At 43.6% G+C, this 18,257-nt stretch overlaps 1 protein-coding gene across 2 annotated transcripts in view; it reads right to left on the reverse strand.

Annotated features, from left to right (window-relative positions):
- G3BP1 (G3BP stress granule assembly factor 1) overlaps positions 1-18,056 on the reverse strand; it is a 34,309-nt gene extending 16,253 nt beyond the window's left edge. For both annotated transcript variants that reach the window (XM_084636170.1, XM_084636169.1), the window contains exon 1: positions 17,916-18,056. The gene's annotated coding sequence lies outside the window, so the exon portion shown is untranslated. The remainder of the gene's footprint in view (positions 1-17,915) is intronic.
- Between the last annotated feature and the right edge of the window lie 201 nt (positions 18,057-18,257).

Raw genomic sequence — 18,257 nt, forward strand, 5'->3', positions numbered from 1 at the left:
GTCATTCACAGCAGATTCAAGCTCTATTTACCTCACCTGACTTCACAGGAAGAATTTAGAAACAAAACATACCCATGACACTCTAAAGTGAAGCCTATGCTACTGTATTAAGACCATTTTTAAAAAGTCAGTCCAACCCATCTTTTCCAAGAGCACAAAACTCCTACAGGACTCTAATGCAGTTCTAACAATCTCAAATTTAACAGGCATACTGGACTGTATTAATGTAGCCTAACGAACAAAAGCAAACTCCTTCCTTCCCACCTATCTTCCCCCACTTAGCTGATCATGTGTCAGCTAAATCCAACAGATAAGTCAAATGAGTTACAGCGTACCCAGCCTTGGACACAGACAGTCTATTTACCTTTTATTTAATCCTGCTGGATCAAGAATTATAAAAAGAAAATTTTTGCTGCCGAGAGATTCACAAAACATTCTAAATCTTAATGTCTAGGTCAGTCTAAAAAAGGAATCTAAGAACTCATGGTCCCTATGTGCTTCCCCTCAATTATTCACATAAAATTGGTGCAGATTATAAATCAATGCCAGAGGTTTTTTTGCTACCAGTACCAGAGTTCAAGCTGGGCGACTGTTGCTTCATACATCACCATTACAGAGATGGATACTAGGATCAGTGCTTGGTTGACAGTTTTGTTGTTGATGTAAGGCAGAATACATGATGAGTGTACTATACTATACTAGCTCTGCAGTGCTGGCAGTAATAAAAAACTAGCAAAAGTTCGTAGTAAACCGAGCAGATGTTACCCAAAAGACACATGAAAGACACATTCTCCCCAATGTTCGACACCCTAATCCCTTCTCCCTGCTGCCAACCAGGGTTTTAGAAATGTGACAAACCTGCTGCCCCCACACCCATCACTCAACTTGAGCCTCACAACCAAGTAGGTCAACAGTGAATTTTAGATTGGTTTCATTCTTTTAAATTTGTGCTACTAAAAATAGCTTCAGGGCTGGAATCTGGTCTCCAGCAGCTTGAAGGGGCCATAACAACCTCCAGGGGAATTTCTCCAGCACAAAAGACAGCACAGAACCAACAAAGGCAGCCCTACTCTGCCCTCTGGTATAATGCCAGCATGGAGGTATACAGAGAGAGAGAATATCCTTTCTGAATATTCTACGATGCATAGCAGCCTGTAAGTGGTCAGGCTAGGCTGCCCTAAGTCAGAACAGCCTCTGGACCGGCTTTAACTTATTCTGGAGGCTACACCAGCTCAGGAGGTAGCCCATGGTACACAGCCAACTTTGCCCTCTCTTACCCGGGCTACATCTTTTGTGCCGCACCTCTGAAGAAGTACAGCACGACATCTCAACCTTAGGCTGCGTCTACACTGCCACTTTCAGCACGAAAACTTTAGTCACTCACAGGGGTGAAAAAACACCCTGCTGAGCAACAAATGTTTAAGCACTGAAAAGCTCCAGTACAGACAGCGCTTTATTGCCGGGAGCCACACTCCTGGCAATACAGCTGCCACCTCTTGTTTGGGGTGGTTATTTTTTATCACCGGGAGAGCGTGACTGTAACATGGGCAGTGTAGACATACATCTTAGTTTTGTTATTTTAAAGTGAACCAATTGGAGTTCATCACAAACCAATTAATCAGAAATATCCTGAAAGCGAAAGTCAATAGCTTCAGTGTTTGACTTCAAGGACATGTTACTTCAAGTGCATCCTAAAAACTGCTTGAGTCACATGTTTTATAAAAGCTACACGCAAGGAAACAAGTCATTCACAGATGAAGAGAAGTACAAACACAGACATACAAAATTTGACCGTTACGGGATCATAATGGTCCCATTCTCAGTAGGACAAGTTGTTATCAAGATGCCCTGATATTAGTCAAGGGTAAGTTTTGCACAAGACTCAGTCTTCTATAAAGAGCCAGTGAGGGAGGTGGGAGGAGAGATCAAAAAGAGAAACAGCAAGAGATGGTCTCGAGAGACAGAATTCTAATGAACAGTCCTGAACAGAAGTCGCTTGACTCTCACAAACAACAATCGAAATCTAATCCAAGCCTACAGAGTTTTTTACAATTACATATATAGAGTATTGCTCTTGCCTTTAATTGTATGCCATCTCATTCTGGGCCAAAGCCTCAGCTCTGCTCTGGCAATGCAATGGGGATGGAAAGCCAGCTGGGTACTCCCCATACGTAGAATATCCAGGGAAACCAAGCTAAGGTAGCTGGCTCCGACACCTGCTCCTGCACTTTTCTTCCCTCCCGCCCTGCATACAGGGACATCCAGAAGCCCAGTGCAACTTTGAGTCAGAACTACCCCAAATTACCTTCTGGATTCAGGAGTGAAAAAAATTACTGATGTCCCCTGCCCAGACGCACTATGTCTGTTCCAGCATACCTGAGGATCTGGCCCTATGCCGCCACAGAAGAGTGTTTTTGCCCAATCAAGCTTACAACATGTGGCAGTCTAATGGTCTGTAATGAAGATAACACCAGAACAATTTAGTAAGCGACAAATATTGATGGTTTCAATAGGCATGCAAAGGAAATTATGGCCACAGTGGAGGATGTAGCAGATACACAAACAGTAATTTCAAACTCCAAAAAGAAACAGGGAAATCCTGAATATCACAAAATTTCTAAGTCTACCTTATCAGATTCTTTATACATTTCAGTTTTGTACGTCTGATAGCCCACAAGATGCCTCCTTCTCTACCTACAGTAACCAAACCATGCAGATGAGGTTTATTCTCTGTTTGGCAGGACTTATGAATAATACATTTAAGTATTATGGTAGCACCCAAAAACTCAGTTGTGACAAAGATGCTACTGGGCTGGGTACTATGAAAACGTAGGAGACAATCCCTGCCCTGCAAGACAGTCAAAAAGACACAAAACAGACAAAGGTTAGGGGACAGGGATACAACATACAAGCAAACTAATATGCTGACACTTGATACAGCTTTGCAAGTTACACATTCAGTTGTTTAAATTGGAGTGGAGAAGGGTGAAAAATGACAAGGATTGAACAAGCATGAGGGAAGTCAGAAAAGGCAAGTGGGGAAACAGCCATGCCTAACCATGACCTGCAGTGAGGATTTTGTAGACACATCTGAGACACATCTGAATCTTAAGTAATCGGAGGATAAGAGAATGGCTGAACAGATTGTATCAGGAGTTTTGCCTACATAGGCAGTGGCGTGGGAGAGACTGCAAAAGTGTTTATAAAGTAACAGCCTTACTGATGGGCAAAGGCTGGAAACTTTTACAGACTGAAGGAGGAGCATGGCTCAAACACTGTTACTAGATCAGCTAGGTAAAGCAGGGTTAAGTTGTGAAGGGCTATTTAAAGATGACCTACAAGGGATTAAAAGAAGATTTGTGCTCTCTTCCCCCACCCCCATATGTATAGAGAGAGGTCTAATATGTGACTTAAGAAACGTGTTCGTGTTTTAGCAATATCAGGAATGCCAAATCCCGGAAGATCAGATTTGACATGCCCCAGAGGATACATATTTGTGAGCTTCTGTTCCTTTCATTGAAAAGGCTGGTGTTTCAACTCTTGGAAACAAAACAAAAATCACACATCCTTTCTTCAAGGTCCTACAGGTAATGGTGTTAAACAAGAACTAAAACTAAATCAGGTTCTCTCAAAGTTAACTGAATAGCTTTCAGCCTTTTGATATAAATCTCAAGAGTTCTGCGAGTCCCCACAGACCCAGGAAGTTACACATATCTGGCCCAAAGGACATACTCCAATTCTGTAGACTCAGCTTTCATTAAACAAACAAACAAAAAGTTTCTCACCATGATGGTTATGCAAAAAGCCTTCCAAATGTGAATCATATGTATAGATCCAGCTCCCCATCCACTATTAATTTAATTGGGTACTTAATTTCATTGGGTGACACTGCAAATAACCTCAAACTATTAAAGAAAGGGGGGGATGCATTAAATTGGTGGAACTACAAATGATGAAAAATAAGAGTAAAGTCCTATCCAATACCCACTTTAAGAAAAGAGGCAACATTTAGTTACTGCACAGATCACAGTGATGCTGTAACAAACTCATGAATGATAGATTTTTTTCATGCCCATCTCATTGTTTACATTTGAAAATGAGCTGGATGCCAGGTTAGTAGAGGACATAATACTTGCTTGTTTGTCCTATAAGCTTGGTTTTTGTAGCACACAAAATATTTGGGAATACCCACATATAGGGCCTGATCTAACTCCCAGTGACTCAATAGGAGACTTTTCACTCACTTCAGAGGAAGCTGAATCAGACACACAAAGGTAACCATTTTCTATTGCTTTCAGAATGGAAGTCCAATTTGGTACACTTTTGTTTCACAGAGCCTTCATGACCTACTACCACAGAATTCTCCATAGAATTTGACACAATCCCAAATCCAACAGAATATACTGTACAAAAAACATGAACATTTTATCAGAATCCTTCCCCCTTTGATTTGTATCTTTTTCCTTTCATAGATGAACGTTTCCTATCTACATTCAGCCACTAGGGTTCACATTACTTTGCATGCTGCTGTATTAAACTGGGCCACTACTATATTGAAGACAGATTTCTACCTCGGCTAATCAAAGATGGATTTTATCATACAAATACCACACTAAATTAGCAAAGGGCAATTCTAATTCAATACTTGCTACTTAGTTCTGATATAGACTTTTCGTATTTACTGCTGACTTGTACCATGCAAGGAGCAATAAAAGGGAGTCCAACCCTTATTAAGCAGACTTTTTTAAAAAAAGTGAAAAACCAACAGGACCTAATCGGTGGACAGCAATCTGTTTTTACTCCTTTTGCACCTGCTGCTTTTCTACCAGCAACCATCTGCTCATGTTCTCCAGCCAACAAACTGAACAATATAAACCTCATCTCTCCAGAAAGAATATTTGCTCCACACCACTCAGGAATATATTGCTACCATTAACCTATGTTCAAGGAACAGGATAATGTAAAAGTGTATTTTATACTGTCCACACCACAGTAGTATCCGAGTTATCACAAACCCATCTTTTTGGCAGTGGTGATGAGGGAGAGGGTCATAAGAGAAGAGCTGGAGACCCAATTATTTCCTAACATTCGGTCACCTTACTCCCAAGTGTAAGGAATAACTTATTAGGTTACTTCAGTGCTTCTCAAGCTATCTGATGTGGGGGACTGGCATTTTTTTCCCCCTCAATGTGCATGGCGACCAGCAGCCGATGGCTCGTGGACCAGCATTGGTCCATGGACCACCACTTTGGAATAGAGTAACACAGTGCTACTCAATATAAAACCAACAGGTTATCTACATTCTGTATACTGCTACCAAAGTTTAAATCCTAGCCATTTATTAAAGCAAGAGATTAAATTTAGACAAAATACCTCAGCTAAACTGGTCTTCACTTGGTTGGTGGAATTCCCACTATCTGTTATAATGCTACAACTTTGCAGAAAATCTGTGCTCGTCACTGAGTTTCCAAAGTACAGTTATAGAAATTAAAAATTGATTTATGCAAACAGTGCATTCAACAAATTTAAGATTTAGAGTCACAACACCACATTACCATATTTGGACTGTGACAGATAGGTGGTCTTTCATCTTAGTTTGAGCCAAAATTGATTAGCATTTTCTAAAACATTCACCCAAATTACTATATAATCAAAATAAACTGACCTGTGACTTTCAATAACCCAAGACTGAAGTTATAAAATTCAACAAGAGTCCTAGTTGTGTCACATTTCCTCCAGATATCCTTATCTGCTCTGTATGCAGAGTTCAGGTTCACAGCGAGCCCAGCTAGTGATCACAAAAGCCATTTAATCTGTCATAATGATCCCAGAGGGGTAGGTTCAACTGACATTTTAAACCAAAAGGATTCCAGACATCCCTTTTGAGGAGACTGCTGTTGTGTTTAGTACGACCAAGTGTGCTACCAGAAGGATGCTTTACACAGCTGAAATCAAAACAGAGAGGAAGAAATGGTTTCTAGAAACACTAGGACCAGGCTACAGGTTTTCCAAATAGCCTACCTTCATAGCCCCTTGTACCTTTATCTTCCACCTAACTCATCACGTCGTCTTTTTGCCAACATTTCAACCGAAGAGAAAGTATCTACCAAACTATTAAATCACTTCAAAGCATTAGTTTCTTTTGATGGGAAGATTTCGCAGCATAATGAAGTGAATAATCCTGCAGCAGTCTTGGATTCCCAATCTTCTAATGTTACCATATGTAAAAATAAAGACTCCTCTGATATCTCCGTTACATCAGTCCGCTTTTTATGACTTACTGTAAATTTACAGAATTGTGAGGAAAGCTGTCCCAAGCCTTCGTAACCATAAGGTAAGTGTGCGCAAGGATTCTCATGGCACTGTCACACCACTTAAGTGACACCCACAATAGCCTTGAGAAAATACAACACATTTTTAGTTTTTTCACCTCCATAGCCTTATCTAGTTATAGAAGGGACATTCTGGCACCATGCACTCACTAGATTCTCTATGTGAGGATTTTTGCAAACTTCAGGGTTTGACTATACTTACTATATACCCTAGCTCTTGACTGTGTTGGTAGCCGAGTAGTTCCTTAACCTCTATCAATTGCTACCCTTTGAAAGCTGAAGAATTGCTTATAAAAACCTGCACAGTAACAGAGATTTATAGAAGTTGTATATCCTATTCCATACTTGATAAATACTGAATCCAAAAGGACACTGGATATTTAAGATATAGTCATTAGTAATCACAATTGCAGTAATGAAGTGCCATTTTCAGATTTTTCCAGGTTGCTTAGTAACAGGTGAGAATGACCTGCTCGTGTGAGAATGGCTCAGTATAAACAGTGATTTGTAGAATAGCCTACACTAGAATCACAGTCCAACATGAGTCCACAATGGGACGAATGAAATTAATAAATTATTAATTATAGCATAAATATTCCATTCTGTTAGCTTCTGCTTCAAATATCTTTCGGATGGATCCATTCGGCTTTGTTTGCTCAAATGAGTGGGGGAAAGCAGCAAGTAGGTACCTGTGGAAAACTATAGTGTTACAAACACTACAGATCAGATAGACAACATGGTACAAGCAGAATAAACTTGCATCTCTAAGTGAAATCTAGAGCACTGGTCTCCTAGCTGGTAAAGCATATCATCAGACCAGCTTGTTCTAAAGTAGAATAAGTAATGTGAACTTTTCAAGGAAATGCATATTTAAACACAAAAAAGGTAACAAATATTGAGCTACCAGAGATCAGAAAGAATGGGAAGGCCACTAAACTCACCCTCAACTACCCGGGGAAAGAGGCTATTAAAAGAACAGATTTTGATGACAAACCAGTCTGCAAGACTGCAAGCACTGGTAGGGGCCAGCACCCAGTGAGCTTCAGGTACAGAAATCTTGAAGCATTAGTTAGAATCAGTAACATGGGCAATTAATGTCAAAGTTCTGTCTCCCATGAGTTGGGGAATAACTACAGTAGAACCTCAGAGTCACAAACACCTTGAGAATGGAGGTTGTTTGTAACTCTGAAATGTTCATAACTCTGAACAAAAGGTTATGCTGGTTCTTTCAAAAGTTTACAACTGAACATTGACTTAATACAGCTTTGAAACTTTACTTATGAAGACAAATTCTGCTTTCACTTTTTTTGTTTTAGTAGTTCACGTTTAACACAGTGCTGTATTTGGTTTTGGTCTCTGATACTGCCCGAATGTGTACTTCTGTTCCAAATGAGGTGTGTGGTTGCCTGGTCCATTTGTAACTCTGGTGAGGTTCTACTGTACTCGCAAAGATAAAGAGTGCCTTTAAAAAAAGGTGAATATCATTTAGGCATTAAATTTCAAAAGCCAAGAACCCTAAATGAAAAAGAAAGCCTTTATATAAAGGCAGATGGAAAGCAGAGAGCATTATAGGAAGTTACCTGTTTATAGACACTAGCACTGTTTTGTACTTTGACTGTATGGGAGACTGTACGGTCTGCCTGTGAGAAAATCTTACAAGCTGGCCTTCCAAGCATAGATAGCTTACAGTAAAGCAGATGAACTACAGCAGCTGAATGGGCACAAACTGCACTATTGTATCTAAAGATATCAAAAACCTCATCTCTTTGGAAGTAAGTGCACAAAGCTAAGTGATGGAATGTCTGACGCAAGGTCTTTTATCCATGAATAATGGGATTTGTAATGAGTTAGAGTGATCGGTATTTTAACTGTTACATTACTTTCTCCTATGAAATACTACTAATGCAACCCATAAGTGACTGCCCACTGAAAAACAGCAGCAGGTGAACCTCAGTCAACCAAGCATAGAGTAATTAAAAAGTGTACAGTGTATATTAATACAATTAAGTGGATTACTAAAGGACATTTTAACTCAAAATGTAGCTGTGTCTAATAAAAAGTTAACCTGGATCACCAGCGCACTCACACATTTTAGCCAGCCATACACTAGGTCTGCCATAAACTCTAGTCACTGCTATAGAAGGAAAGCCACGTAACTTATAGAAGGGTGGCAGCAGAGTCTAGTGGACAGAGCGATCGACTGGGATTCAGGAGATTTGAGTTCTATTCCAGGCTTTGACACCGATTGCTAGATGATCCTGAGCAAATCACTTCTCCTGTTTCCCCATTTGTAAAACGGGGATAACAACTTACCTCCTTTGTAGAGAGCATTGAAAATCTGATGAAAAACACATTCTATAGAGAGAGAGACAGACAGACACAGACACACACACTAGCAGCTGGGGGGCAGGGGTCTGAACCAGAGGCATATTTCCTGGTTGAAATAATATAGCCAAACCAACATGACAGGAAAAAAAATCTAAATTTTAAAAAGGGTCCTTGAAAAATATGCTTTGTACCACACAGAAATCTTTTTTATAGGGATGCAACTTTTTTGCTCAATGACACATGCTAAAAAGTTCACATGTAAAACACATGCAAAACAGCTCAAAATTAAGTTTAAAGTTAGCATTGCCCCGACCAATACTTTGGGGGGGGGGGGGGGGGGGGGAGAGGAAGAGATCTACTTCACCACTTGCCAATGGCAGAGGGGAAACCTTCCCAGACAGGCCTCTATACAATATGAATAAATAAGCCAAACTTCCTAAATGACTTGTATTCTACAGAAGTTACACTTTCTAGTCATCATTGTTGCTAATAAACTTTCCAAATGCGAACCCAGAGTAAATAGATGCAGCACTGTCTGCCAGTTTGTAGACAAAACCCAGTGTCTGTGCTGCTGTTCGCAGTTTTGACAAGCAGCAAGAGCTAAACTAACCAGTGCTTTTCATTGCTGCTATTTAGAATCCGAGAGTAGTAGTGGCTCAAGAATGTTAATTTCATGCTATAGAGGCAGGCATAGGAGGATGTTCATAAGAGAAGAAACCCCAGAATATGAAGGATAAGGTAGAGTAGTGGAGACCTGCTCCCCTCAGAGAAGCCGAGAAGCTCTTAGCAGGAAAGAAATTAAACAGACCAAAAAAATCCACGCCCCCACCCCCGCCACCTGCAGCTAGGAGCATGGGAGGGTGCAGCTTTCACTCTATCACCACCCGTACTAGCTAAAGGCAGATATTAAAGACATAGTCCCACACAAGTAGGGCTCAGAGCAACCTGGTAGAAATCCCAACTTTCTCCCATTATCAGCAGCTGAGGATAGCAGGGCTCAAGATGTTGCCCTTGGACCCCACTGACTGAGCTTCCTCATGACATTTCATAATGGGCTCTACCTAATAGGCATCTAGTAAGTTTTTCATACCCTGGCCCAAATACCACATTGCTATACAGTGCTGCTGGAGATACTAGTGGTATTAGAGGTTACAATATTTCAGTGAAACAACAAGGACTAACCTACATAGTGTTCATTTTTTCAGAGAAATATACAATAGGTTGGAAGCTAGTTTACTATGCTAAACAGACTCTTCCCTATATTGCTGGAGTCAACAAGAATGGTCAGTCAGCAGGTGAACAAAAGAACCAATCTCAAAAAAGGACTAATATATTTAGTGTTATTTTCACCAGAAGATAAATTTCCCTAGCAGATCTGGATACAAGGGGTCAAATAAAGGGACATCATGAGAGTTAAAAATTGAGTGCTTGCTATATAGAAGGTGGTTTGGGTTTTACTTACACTCTAGACAAAAAAAAAAAAAAAAAAAAATTCATAGACTCAGTTTATTTCACCATTTATTTATTTTTTACTCCTGCTGGAATCCTGCACCACTGTGTAATGCATAATTTGCACAGAAATAATGTTTCGTGCAGAATTTTATTTTTTCCCCCAGTACTCCTGCCCAGGGCTGGCAGCGGGAGTCCCATTATTCTGTGTTATTTTGATATATAAAATATATATAGAATTTTAAAATATTGTATGCAGAATGTTAATTTTTTTGGCAAATTCTTCAAGGAGAACTTTTTGTCCAAAATGAGATGTACCACAGACTAAGAAGTTTCACTTTCAGGTTCTCCTGCTACTAGCACAAAGCTGTACCACGTGTTGTAAACACTACTGGGTAATGTCTGGTTTTTTTACTGGCATATCTCCCTGTAAACTCAACATGAAAGCAGATCTCCAACCCTATTTGCCTTCTAAATGCCCAGAAAGAGTAAAAGAGCTTCAGAAAATTCATAGAAATTTCAATTACCCTTAGGTTTTGTAAAATCCTAGGACACAATCCCCCCCACAAATGCTGGTCCTAGTGCAGGCATAGGAAACTTCTGATCTGTGGTACTGGACCAGTGCCTGCAGAAGTTTACTGATCCTAAAACCATTTGTACTGATTCTCTAGTGCAGGGGTGGGCAAAATTTTTGACCCGAGGACCACACCTGAGTGGGGAACTTGTATGCAGGGCCATGAATGTAGGGCTGGGGTGCAGGAGGCGGGTACGGTGTGCAGGTGTGTGGCAGGGGGTTGGGGTGCAGGTTCTGGCACAGCACCGCTTACCTCAAACAGCTCCGGGCTGCCAGCAGCAGGCCGCGGGGCTAAGGCAGGCCCCCTGCCGGCCCGAGCCCCACACTAAACCCTGGAAGTGGCCAGCATGTCCAGCAGTGGCTCCTGGGGGTGGGACAGGTGGCTCAACCGCATGCTGCACTCACCTGCACATACCACCCCTGAAGCTCCCACTGGCTACAGATCCCCATTCCCAGCCAATGGGAGCTGCGGGGGGCAGTGCCTGCAGGCAAGGGCAGCGCACCAAGCCCTTTGCCCCCGACCCCACCCAGGGAGCCGAAGGGACGTGGTGCCAGGAGCAGAGCGATGCCAAGGAGCCTGCCTGAGCCCTGCTGCGCCACAGGGCTGACAATCCCATGGGCCAAACTGAAAGCCCTGATGGGCCAGATCCAGCATGTGGGCCATAGTCTGACCTCCCTGATCTAGTGTTTCTAGTCCTGACAGTTCACAAGATATTTGAGCCTAGAAGCATGAGGCATCAATTTATTAAGAGAGTCAGTATTTTCTGTGTACCATGTGCTAATTAAAGTACTTCAATACTCCTATAAGTCAGCTTCTTTCAGTATTTTTACCTTTTCTGCACTTCCCTCAACCAACCAAAGTGACAGTGGCTATTGCTATGTTATTGTCATAATAACCAGTTGTTTTGACAGTCAAGAGCAGCTACAATGGCTCAATGAAGAGAAGAAAAATCATTCATCATTAGGTTCACAATTTTTCCATCTGGATTCATTGGGCCATCGCAGCTTCTTCTAAATATAGACACGGGGTCTTATTTCAGTCCTGTTTTATTGTTAACACAAGTAGCCCCTCAGATTTCACTTTAAGAGGGAACTAAGTAGCAATACAAATGTTAGAGTTATGTATGAATGCTATGAGATATTGACAAAATTAGTATTGGACAAGCATATGGAAAAGAGGTTTTAGTATGTTAGGCAACATGCACACTTTAAAAAAGCCGGTTATCCTGACCATCCTGCTCTTGTCCTCATGTCAATGCTGGCATGACTTTAGACATGAAAAAATGTTTTTGTCATTTGAAAACAGGATTCCAGAAGTTTTGAAATGGATGTGAGACAGGCTGTACCCCATATTCACCCCTTTTACAAGATGATAAATTTTGTGCAGGGTGTGCCTTGTGAGAGATCATTTGAGAGTGATCATTGTTGTCCTGGTGGGATGTGTATGGCAGCATTGTGTGTAGTGCTGCAGAATTCTACTGTGTGATGTTGCTGGGACATGTTCCAGGTCTGGAGAGCAGTCATGGGCCAGCTCCACGGAGACAGGGGGGTGACTGACACCTCAGTCAGGTATCAAATGGAGTCTGGTGGACCATCGTTGAGTGGCCGTTCTTTGGCAGGAAAGAAGGTGTGAGTGAAAAAAATAAATCTACATTTTGACAAAAACAGATTGGGGCTCTCATCAACATAGACGGTATCTCCTGGACCTCAGCTGGGGATGATTCTTGAAGAGAAAGAACTAAAAGGGAGAGCAGATGCCCCAAATTCTGTCTCCCTTTCTCTCTCTACCCACAGCATCGACAAGACCTCAGGAACAAGGAAGCAGCATTGGACTGGGGGAGGGATTCTGACTGAAAGACATTCAGCCAGTAAGACTGCAAAACATAGTGAGCCCCCCTCCCGCTTTGAATTCACTTCGCTTGTTAAGTTAGGCATTAGTTGCATTTTACTTTTATTTTCTTGTAACCAATTCCGACTCTTTTGCCTCCTTACTTGCAGTCACTTAAAATCTATCTTTCTGTAATTATTAAACTTGTTTTATTTAAAACAGTATGTTTGGGAAACCCTATTTGGGATTACTGGATTTGTGCAAATCATTTTCTATTATTAAAATGACCGACTTTACATGAGCATGCATTGTCCAGTAAAGAGCTGGATAGCATAAGACATACACTTCTGGGGAAAGTCTGGGACTTGGAATTTCCTAGTGTTGTTCTCCAGTGTAATTCATGAGTGGCTGGCTATAGCACTCAGACTCTTAACTGTAAATAACATGCTAGAGTCTGTGAGTGAGCAAACCAGGAGTGGTAGCTCTCACAGCAAAGCAATGTAAAAGGCTCCCCATGTTGGAGAACTGAGAAGACAGCTGTTCATCAGTTCAGATTGTACCTTGGGTAATTTCACAGTGCTTAACACTGTTTTTTCCTTCATCTAATAGTCAGCACAACAGCACTAATAAATTAAATTGGAACCAAAGTGGTCTGGGATATGACAGAAGATGCAAGATAGTGACCAAAGTTTAGAGGGTGATTTTAAAGGATAATATTACACATATCATTACAAATGTGTAGGATATTGTGGGTGCCTCCAAAAATATTTGTAAAGTTGGGGGGTCACGATTCAAAAGAGCTTGAGAACCCCTGTTGTAGTATCAGATCCATTCATTTAATAGTTTGTGTTTAATATCCGACCTCTCTTTTTTCCTAGTCAAGGCAGCTGGAGACATTTCCAACACAGCAGCTTTAGCTGAAACAATTCTGACTGATATTTTAATCCAATGCTAAAGACTTTCAATACCAGTCACTTGATTAAAATGCATGTCAATAACTGTACACATCCCCACACTTTGTGGGAAAAAAAGTTTCATTACATAAATGAAACCAAAGATGAAGTGCAACAAACTCAGTAGCTGACATGTATGTGCACAGGACAGCATCACTTGTCATAAGATCTGAGACCCACTCCATTTTAATCCACCTTCTGACTTCTCCTCTTCAACTTCCCACCTGCCATGTCACTTAAAAATACGCAGCGAAAAAGGCTTGGATTACGTCATTGGAAAGCTGCAGCAGTTAGTTTACAAGTGTTTCCTAACGCATCCAACAGGGCTTGTCATATGTCAATTTCAGCAGCTCTCTCTCAAAGTCACTAGGGTTAAAGGCCAAAAACCAAACAATTGTCCTACAGTTTGAGAAACTAGCCCTCAGGTTTGTTTTTTTTAAACTATACTTTCTTTAACCAGTGTTCCTCCGTGTATAATTTGGTATACACACTGTGCAAGGGGAAAGAACAACCTCAATTAGCATGTGTTTTCAGTGGAGTTCTCAACTATTCTCAGCAGGTGACATGTGCTAAAGCCATCCTGGGAGATGTTTTTCTGCAGCATGAACTGAAATGTTAATAGGAAAAGATTTTTTGGTCTAAATTTCAGCCTTAAGAATGCTGTTTGATAACACTGAGCTAAAGGAGGTAGACTCAATACAGTGAGTCTTTAAAGTACTTCACATTATTTCTAGCAACCTTTATGGAAGTTTGAGACTAAAGTGAATATACACCGGACTCTCGCTAGAGCACAAGATTTGGGATCCATGCGCAGTTCCGCGTTATAGCGGGGACCACATTAAAATGAATTCCAATTAAAGCAATTAAATTTGGGATCCATGGCTGCGTTACATGCGAATTTGTGCAATATAGACGTGTGTTCTAGCGAGGGTTCGGTGTAGTTATTTCCCCTGAGAGAGCTTCTAGCCTGGTTTGGTACTTTAACAAATAGATAAGAATATCAGGACTACAGCTCCTAGGTAAATAATGGACTTCTCAAAAATATTTTCAGAAGTTTTAGTAGATTTTAAAAACAGACAAAAAGTTCATATTTGTGTCATTACTATCCTTGACAGTCATCATCAAATATGATACCATGGCTGCAGCAGAATGGACAAATAGCCAATTGCAGACTAGTGAACTATTATACAAAAAAAATGTCCTCTTGTCACTAACAGACATAAGACAAGACACTATGTTTGTACCTTTATTACTTTTGCTGCTTTTGTGGCTGCCCAGGACCATGAAAGGGTACATACAAAGGATTCTTTGCTATGTCATTCCATATTAGGGCTCCTACAAAAGATTCACGTTTTGCCAGGGAGTTTGGGAATGTCAGGAACACATGTGGCAAGTATTTTTCCTTTCCTTGCTTCCATCTTCTAGCTTTCAAGTTGGTTACATTAAGTATTAATGTAAATTCACCAAATCAGACACTGAAGGTTTCCCCATCTGCCTACTAAGCCAAGACCTTATGATAACCGATTTAATCAAAAGAAACTTGAAATGTACTCCTGCTTTCTAACAACTAACTTCTAACACAAGAAAATAAGTAAACAGGTATATTTTGCATGCTTATATAAGATATTTAGAAATTGCTCTTAGGGCATATTAATCTGAGGGACACATTTTAACGTTTAAATCACACTTCTGATACCTGGGAACATAAATGTATGAATTTCTCCTTCACACAATAGTATTACTCTGTTTCAGGGAACTCTTTAGTTATCCAAATACTTAAAGTAAACTTGCAGTTTAATATGACATTCAGGTGTAACTGGGTAGAACAAGCAGCTGCACTTTAGACATTTTGCTGCAAGTCATGACTCGATTTTACTTCAGGTCAGCAGAGAAATGCATAGCATCTTTGGAAAGATGTGAAGAGTGTGAACATTCTACCACAGCCAATAACACTGCCATAAACATCTGAGAATCCTAGTCAGTCAGCAAATATGTTGTAGTCTACTCTCATCTTCCCTGAAATCCTATTTGAGAACCTGGCATGTTTTCTTAACCTCTTTTGCCCATGAATAAGTGAAAGTGACTGATTTAGCGAATAGAAGTTGCTATTTTCTAGAGAAGAAAGTAAGCCTCAGTAGCTGAAACATGGTTGATAAGATGCGCATAATGGCCTAACATACACTCCAAATGATTTTATTTATACCAGCTGGAGGTTACTGTTCAGGACTTGATTGCCTCTCTACATTTCCTAAAGCTGTCATTAGTTTGTGAAAGGATAGGCCTGACAAAAATAGCAGACTGGAAACATAGCTGTTTGGTGCAAACACTCCTCACATCTAAATAGGAAGATGCCACTTCCTTCACATGGAATACATTATAGATACAAAAAGAAAAGGAGGACTTGTGGCACCTTAGAGACTAACAAATTTATCTGAGCATAAGCTTTCATGAGCTACAGCTCACGTCATCGGATACAGACTAACACATCTGCTTCTCTGAAACCTGTCATTACAGACACAATGCTTAATGCGGATGTCTCACCACACAGATAACATCCATGTACCAATAATTCCAAGTACAATCTTGCAAACTAACTCTATGGAAGGCATCCAAAGCGATGAACAGTAATACAGGTAGGGCTTTCACAATCAAGTAGGTCTGGGGCCTCGCAAGTGACTGGGAGCTCTTCAGACACACTGTTCTATACACAGTTCTGCATTTAATCCCAGCTCCACCATTGTCTTGCTGCGTGACCTTGGATAAATCATTTAATGCCACAGAGAGGAGAATGTTACCCCATCTGCAAAAGAGGGGTGAAACTTACCCTCTTTTGTACAATGCAGATTTACAGGTGACTAAGGCTACATAAATGCTAAGCATTATCGTCTCAGGTGGATATTTTTCCATGCCACCTTAACCCAGGAAGAAACTCTGCAGCCTAGCTACTACATGGGGGCATTTTACATAGTTGATGGAACACACAGGCAATGTAAAGTACAGAACAAAGCTTGCAGCTTTGTATCTAGCCTCACACAATGAAATTTCCTTCTCTCCCGTTTCTATCCCTCCTCGGAACTGCCCCCCCTCCCTTTAAATGTTTGCCTTCAGCGAGAACACTATCCTCCACGATCCCAACAACGTTCACTTGTTTCTATAGCGTCACTCCTTTCCGTGGGGCTAGAGGAAGGTTCTTCCTCACATCCCGGATACCAAACATACAAGGGCTTTCAAATCAGAGGAACCGTTTCGTAAAACGGTTTCGCTGTTCTAGCCCAAACTGCTCGAGGTTCGCTATCCCCACGTCCAGCACAGGCAGCCCCCGTCTCTAACGCGTGTGCATGGGACCCGCTGAGCCTTGCGGGTCAGGAACCTGCGGGAGCCCCGGGCCACCCCACCGTCCCCCCGCCAGTGACTTACAGCCCCAGGCCATCCCCCCTTCCCACAGACCCCCGCCCCGTCCCGGTGACTTACAGCCCCGAGCCGCCACCCCCCCCCCCGGCCCCTCCTTCCCGGTGACTTACAGCCCCGAGCCGCCACCCCGCCCCCGGCCCCTCCTAGCCCCGAGCCGCCACCCCCCCCGCCCCTCCTTCCCGGTGACTTACAGCCCCGAGCCGCCACCCCCCCCCCGGCCCCTCCTAGCCCCGAGCCGCCACCCCCCCCCCCGGCCCCTCCTTCCCGGTGACTTACAGCCCCGAGCCGCCACCCCCCCCCGCCCCTCCTTCCCGGTGACTTACAGCCCCGAGCCGCCACCGCCCCCCCGGCCCCTCCTAGCCCCGAGCCGCCACCCCCCCCCGGCCCCTCCTTCCCGGTGACTTACAGCCCCGAGCCGCCACCCCCCCCCGGCCCCTCCTAGCCCCGAGCCGCCACCCCCCCCGGCCCCTCCTTCCCGGTGACTTACAGCCCCGAGCCGCCACCCCCCCCGGCCCCTCCTTCCCGGTGACTTACAGCCCCGAGCCGCCACCCCCCCCCGGCCCCTCCTAGCCCCGAGCCGCCACCCCCCCCCGGCCCCTCCTTCCCGGTGACTTACAGCCCCGGGCCGCCACCCCCCCCCGGCCCCTCCTTCCCGGTGACTTACAGCCCCGGGCCGCCACCCCCCCGTTGCCACAGACACACCCCCGACCCCCCCCCAGCGACTTGCAGCCCCGAGCCGCCCCCCCTTCCCACAGACACACCCCCGCCCCCCCCCCGCGACTTACAGCTCCCCCACGGGGGCACCTTGCCAGGCCTGGGGGGGAGAGAACAGCAGCTTCCCCTCCCCATTTGTTGCCCGCCCAGCCGAGAGGCCCCGAGCCCCACAGCTCAGCCTGGCCCGGGCGAGCCCGGCCCGCGCGTCTGTGACGCTGGGAGGCGGCGCAACCGTCCCGGGAGGAACGTGACGCCGTTCGAAGCCGCCCCGCTCCCGGCAGCCCGAAGGGGAGGCCGAGGCCGCGGCCGGCCCCGTCCCGCGTTACCTGCGGACGGAGCGGGACTGGAGCAGGAGGCAGGCCGGCCAGGAAATAGAAAGACCTCACGCAACGGCGTGCTCACCCGCCGGCTACATATATCCGGCGCGCAGCCTAACCCCGCCGCAACCCGCCAGCCAATCGCTGAGCGCCGCCCTTCCCTACTCGGGCGCCGTTTGGCCAGTGCTGCGAAAAAGGGGCGGTGCTTGTGGAGTGGCAGCCAACCCACCCTATCCCACTGCCTTGAGGCAGGCGGACGTTAAAGTGAGCGACGTAAGTACCGGCCAACAGACGTTGTCGTTTCAGCCACAGTGGTGGGACAAAGCTCAACTGACTCCCCCGCTGGCCAAT

Source organism: Lepidochelys olivacea (assembly GCF_965140295.1).
Source record: "Lepidochelys olivacea isolate rLepOli2 genome assembly, chromosome: 8".
NCBI lineage: Eukaryota > Metazoa > Chordata > Testudines > Cheloniidae > Lepidochelys > Lepidochelys olivacea.